At 41.9% G+C, this 6,681-nt stretch overlaps 1 pseudogene; it reads right to left on the bottom strand.

The window, feature by feature from the left end:
* Positions 1–3,081: 3,081 nt before the first annotated feature.
* On the bottom strand, positions 3,082–6,681 carry LOC127659565 (spermatogenesis-associated protein 4-like; annotated as a pseudogene).

Below are 6,681 nucleotides of genomic sequence, written 5' to 3'. Positions count from 1 at the left end.
TAGCGGCCTTAAGTGGTCATCCAGCTCAAGGGGAATGGGAGGGTCATCAGCTCGATTGTCACATTAACTGTCTCGAGTTGATGGCTGTATTTCTGGCCCTGAAATACTTCCTCCAGAGGCTGTCATGTCTTGGTGCGGGTGGACAGCACAGCGGTAGTCTCTTACATAAACCATCAAGGAGGTCTACGTTCACGCCAGCTCAACAGACTGGCACGGCAGATTCTCCTTTAGGCCCAGGGCAAGCTCCTGTTAATCAGAGCAGCTTATATCCCTGGATGCCCGAATGGGAGCAGATTTACTGTCCAGACAGAAAATACCAACGGGGGAGTGGAAACTCCACCCCGCGGTAGTGAACAAATCTGGTTGAGATTTTACACGAGCAGAAGTGGACCTCTTTGCCTCCTAACAGACAGCGCAATGTCCACTCTACTTCTCTCTGAGACACCCATCCCCCCCAGAATGTGCCTGTATGATTTCCCCCGGTTTCTCTGCTCCCGGGAGTCTTGGCCAGAGTTCGCCAGCAAGGGTCTTGTCTCTTACTGATAGCGCCGCGCTGGCCGATCAGGGTATGGTTCTCGGATATAAGGTCTCTCCTTGACGGCTCGCCTTGGGTGATTCCGGACAGGAGGGACCTTCTGTCTCAGGCACAGGGGACAATATTTCATCCCCAGCCCGAATTGTGGGACATTCATGTTTGGCCCCTGAGGGGTACCAACTTCGGGACACAGGGCTTTCTCCTGAGGTTATTGAGACCATTTTAAGTGCTAAGGCTCCCTCTACTTGGAACAAATCTCGGTGAGATTTTACAAGGCCTTCACAGACTTTGTCCAGTCTGTGCCCTTCAGACTTATGTCCACCGCACTAGCCAGTGGCGTATGTCAGGGCAACAATTCTTTTCCATGGGGGCCGCTACAGGGGGGCAGCCGCCACCAAGCAGATTATGTCGCATTGGGTGAGGGACGCTACTGCCCTGGCCTACGAGGCGCGTGGTTAAGCTTCGCCAGTAGGTATCCGGGCTCACTCTACCAGAGGGCTCGCCTCCTCTAAAGCCTTGGCTAGAGGTCTCCCTCTGCAGCATGTTTGTGATGCGGCAGGTTGGTCCTCTCCGCACACATTCATCAGTATTATAATTTGGATGTTCCTGCCACTCAGGGCTCTTATGTCCTTGAGTCGACATCTCAAGCTCATGTCTGGGATCTCTCACGCTCTTGTGAGCACACTACACATCCGTAGGGGGTCCAGACAGCCTCAGTGCAGCGGCGTGGGTACTCTCGTTCCCAAAGCGCTTCTTTCAGCGCAGCATCAGATGTGTAGATTTTTGTAAAGGGAATGTCTCGGGTTACTTAAGTGTAACCCTTGTTCCTTAAAAAAAGCAGAACAAAATGCTGCGCTTTATTGCTCTTGTTACGATAAATAAATGTCTAAGGGATGTACCGCAACATTTAGATATTATATCACCACTGGTAAATGGGCCACAGCAGAAGGACACATGACAAACTGTTTGAAGTGGAATCAACTGGATAGTTTATTACAAAAAAGCCGGAGCCACTAGATCCAGTAAATGCGCTATGTACAATGATGACAATACTCATGAGAAAACAATACAATAAATAGATAAATAAATAAGTAAATAAATGGGAAAAGGAACTTAAGTGGCGCCAAAAGAACAAAACAAATATAACCAAAACAATCCCCTAAATCTACTCCTAATCTGCCAAAGTAAAATGTAGAAAATACATTCTTTTATAAATTCTTCAGCGCATCTGACGCCCAGATAAACCTAAACTAAGAAAAGCAAAAATACAAAGAGTGGCGCACACTTCTTCCCTAGTGTGTCTAACACTTATACATACTACGGGCACAGTGTATATTGTGATATACTAACCTGTACTCCTTTCCCATTAGCGTAACAACCATTAGACTCCGAACAGTATTGCAAGACACAAAAAGGGCTAAGCAATTAATTGCTAGATTACACATAAGAAAAATGCATACACGCACACCTCTCAAGACACCGAACAGACACGCGCTCCTTCTTGAATGAGACACGCTGTCTTTTAAAACAGCTGGGCGCCATCAGAATGGACATCGAAGAACCGCCTTAATGATGATGGACATCTGACACAGCCAATCACGGCCACCTAAGAGCAGATAGAGTACCAAAGAGGGAGGGAATAATGAAAACAAAAACATATACACGTGGGGAACGTAACACTCTTCAGACAAAATACCTGACGACTCGCCGGTGACGCGTCTATTTATAACCCTGCTGCAGGTGCATCCAATGATTACACCGGCAGAGACTATAAATTCCGGTCAATGTTCATTGACGTGTTGCACACATATTCACAGCTGCTCATACCTAAAGGGTGTTCCCAAAGCGCTCTCAGCGTAGCATCGCGTTCCGCTTTTTCAGGGAACTAGGGTTACACTTAAGTAACCCGAGACGATTTGCACTAAGAAATAAGAAAGTCTCTGAAAACAAATTTTATATATATGAACCAATCATAACAGCGATGTAAGCTTTATTTAATGCATTTGTTGACCAGCACATTGAAGTTGTTCCTCTGTATCAAATTCACTCCCTTCTGAACACAAAGACTTCAGAACTTGGTCAACATGTTTTTTTTTCCAGATTGTTTTGTGTTTCAAAACTGACAAAACAGATGCCTACACACTGAAACTTATGCATGCCAAGCATGTCTTTATTATTATTATCATTGAAGAATTAATCCTGTGGTAAACCCAGTTTTCACGTTTTAAAATAAATCCAGAATCCAAAATAATGTTTGAGAAAGACGATCATTGTTATTAAATGTTGTGTTCTGAAGACTTATTGGACATCTGCTTCAATCAGTCGCATTATTTACCAGTCTCTGATTTCCGCAATGCATATCCTTCTGATTCCAGATGTCACTGAACCTATAGAAGGCATAAAGACAAACATTCCTTAAAAACCATGTAGTTAAATGTTGACAATGCTAAATACTGTATGTGTGAAAATAAATAAAATATAGTTTGTATAAATTGCATGAAGACTTTTTACTTACACAAGTCTCATCCTCTTATTGGAAAGTTTGGGGCCCAGCACTTAACAAACTGCTTGACTGGTGTTAATCGGCAGGTTTGTCTCACTCTGGTGCGTTAACAGGGGAGGCAATCTGACAGCCTGTTCTCCAAGAGTGGGCTGAACATTGAAGCACTCTAGCAAACAGCAAAACAATATGTGAACACTAACCCTTCACAATATAGATCAGGCAAACAGAAAGTATTCAGCATGTGAGCGCTGTGTGATTCATACAGATGAGTGGTGACTCACTTGGGTCTTGGTTCCTCTCCTCTTTTCTCTGTCCATTGTGCCTGTGTATGATGGCCAGAACCTTATGCACAATGGCCGTGATATTTGGTTCAGCTATAACCTCACTGATACACAAGTTGTTTTTAATGCCCGCTGTGGCACAAGCAACCAAAGGCAACTGTTCTTTACAGGCCTGGTCTGTGAAGCATTGCTCCACCCTCTGGATGGTTCTGATCCTACAGGAAGCATAAAGCAATCACAATGATGAAAGCAGGTGGTCTTAATCAGGTCCTTAACCTTTTGAGGATATGTGACTCATTACAAAATTATGCTTCTTTTTTTTTCATTTTCTCCCCTTTTCTCCTGCAAAAGTATGCTTTTTGCATGCTAACTACGTTTGATCCAGTTTCATGCATTGAATTTATCCGTTGTATGTGCACATGGAACTAAATTACCAGAACACTTGCAAAATGTTCAAAGAGATCCCAAATAAGCTTGAAAGAATATATATCTACACCACAACTGACTAGATGCTTTTTATGTGTCCAGCTGTTATACTACAGCTCTGGAAAAAATTAAGAGACCACTGCAAAATTTTCAGTTTCTCTGGATTTACTTTTTATTGGTTTTCCAGGATACCCTTCCAAGATGTCTTGATTCATGCGTCCTTCACAAAGATGAATCTGCCCAATGCCAGCCTGCCCGATTCCAGCCCAGATCAACACCGATCCTCCACAAAATTTCACAGTGGGTGTGAGACACTGTGGCTTAAAGGCCTCTCCGGGTCTCTGTCTATTCATTAGACGACCAAGTGGAGGGTCAGTGTTGATCTGGGGTGCTTCATGAAGGCTGGAATTGGGCAGATTCATCTTTGAGAAGAACACTTGAATCAAGTGATGTACAAGGTTATCCTGGAAGAAAACTTGCTTCCTTCTGCTCTGACAATGTTCCCCAACTCTGAGGATTGTTTTTTCCAGTAGGACAATGCTCCATGCCACACAGCCAGATCAATCAAGGTGTGGATGGAGGACCATCAGATCAAGACCCTGTCATGGCCTGCCCAATCTCCAGACCTGAACCCCATTAAAAACCTCTGGAATGTGATCAAGGGGAAGATGGATGTCCACGGGCCATCAAACAAAGCCATTTTTGTGCCAGAGGTGGCATAAAGTCACCCAACAGCAATGTGAAAGACTGGTAGAGCATGCCAAGATGCATGAAAGAGGTGATTGAAAATCAGGGTTATTCCATCAAATATTGATTTTTGAAATGTTCCTAAGTTAAAATATTCATATGTGCTGTTTAAAAATGAATATGAACTTGTTTTCTTTGCATTACTCAAGATCTAAAAACACTATTTTGTTATTTTTACAAGTTGTAATTTTCTGCAAATAAATGCTCTAAATGACAATATTTTGTATTTGGGAGAAATGTGGTCAGTACTTCATAGAATAAAACGGAAATGTTAATTTGACTCAAACACATACATATAAATAGCAAATCCGGAGAAAATGATAATTTTGCAGTAGTCTTTTAACTTTGCCAGAGCTGTATATGAGCTGTATGCCCACCTTCTGTTGGTCAATACTGTGTAAATCTGCTGGATGAGAAGCTCTGCAGCCCCAGGTTGTGCCATCGATGACCTCCTTCAACAAATTGGAGTTTTATTTGAATGTAATAAGCTTTTTTTATATATATAATTTGTATTTGTGGATCTTGTGTTGTTAATATAGGAGATATACTGTAGTCCTAAGCACAACAACATATCAAGATAATAAACTATAATTATTTCATGCAATTTGGTGATAATTTTTTATGTGGATCTGACTCACTTTCTCAATCTGGGACCAGTTTGATTTATTGGCGGCCACTTATGCTCCATTGTCATAGGAGTACATATGAAAATCCTCTGGGAATTACCATGAAAATATTTCTGCCACTAGGTATCCATTGGAAAAGTCTCTTAAATTAAAAAGACAGCATCAACTATATGGCAAATAATGTGGCAAGTGTTACATTTGAGATGCAAAATGTTAATGTTGTCCATGAATCGAAAAGTTTTATTCGAATTCTCTGAAATGTAATAATGACAGTGCTTGAAGCCTTGAGGACCGAACTTTGGGGATCTAGAGATAAACAAACATTTCAGTAGTTGTTACTTGATAAGAAAAACGAAATTAGCTTGTTAGATACCATCTTTAGACTTTTATTAAATTAGATCAATTGAATGTCTCTTTTACATGGCAGCCTTACATGGCAGCAGAGATGCCAGTGTTATGGATCAATTGGGGATCATGTTAACTGGAGATGTGTGGGTGCGCGTGAATCATTGTATTTGCCTTTTCAGCAGATTTGTTTAATGTGAATTGTCAAGCAACAAAGAAAAGACATTTTGCACATTATAAAAAAATGTGGTAGTTTTCTCATCGATGTCTGATCTACAGACGCGGCGTCAGACGATTTTGACGGGGCTTCAGCCCCGAATGTTTTGAGTGTAGCCCCGAATATATTTTGAAATGTTGACAGACAAATATGAAACCGGACAAAAGCCTATGTAAACCCCCGTAATCATAAGTTGCCTTTCATTGTATTTCATTGTGCTTTGGCTTTGCACATACTGCATATGGCCTGTAAAATACATAGGTCTTAAAAATAATCTAGCCTATAGAATACATTTATTTGCTGTCGGTAGCCTATGGGCTACTCCGTTTCTTCCTCTCTGTTGAATATGCAGCAGGTAGGGGAGGAGTTGACATCAACTAACGTTACTTTTTGGCGAGTTAACAGCAGTTAGCAGGAAAGACAGCAAAAATGACGCAAATGAGGCTATGAGGCTTCCGAAAGAAGTCAGTGGTAGCCAGGAACACAAGTTTTATCACACTGCACTTGTAACGAGAACCAGCAGGTAGATAGCTGTGCAGTGTGTAAACCTCACTGTCCTGACCTCAAAAGGTGTACAAATGACCGACGCAACTTCTTAGTTCCTTGTTAGCGCATCCGCCTCTCACGCCGGAGACGTCAGTTTAAGTGCCGTTCGTAGCGTACTTTTCTTGTTTATCATGTGTTGTTTTCTCTAAGGATAACCAATGAGCATTAGCATAAAATGTATGTGTGACTTGTTTTGTGATATTAGTTTGTAGTAAATATACACTTTGATTTGATTAAATGGTTTTGTAGAGGGTAGCAAAGATGAGCTACAGACTGAGGAGCAGCAGCAGCAGCAGCAGCTGTGCCAGAATCAGGCATGGAAACTGGTAACAATTAATCAGTCACTTCACTTTAGAGAAAATGATGTTTTTTTTTTTTTTTTTTTTTGGAGAAAACGATAAATCGAGGTTTTCCAGCCATTTCAAAGACTTTCTGGGCGCCGGGGAACAGGCCAT

The sequence above is a fragment of the Xyrauchen texanus genome, chromosome 19, assembly GCF_025860055.1.
Source record: "Xyrauchen texanus isolate HMW12.3.18 chromosome 19, RBS_HiC_50CHRs, whole genome shotgun sequence".
NCBI lineage: Eukaryota > Metazoa > Chordata > Actinopteri > Cypriniformes > Catostomidae > Xyrauchen > Xyrauchen texanus.
This window is presented reverse-complemented; position numbering and strand designations above follow the sequence as displayed.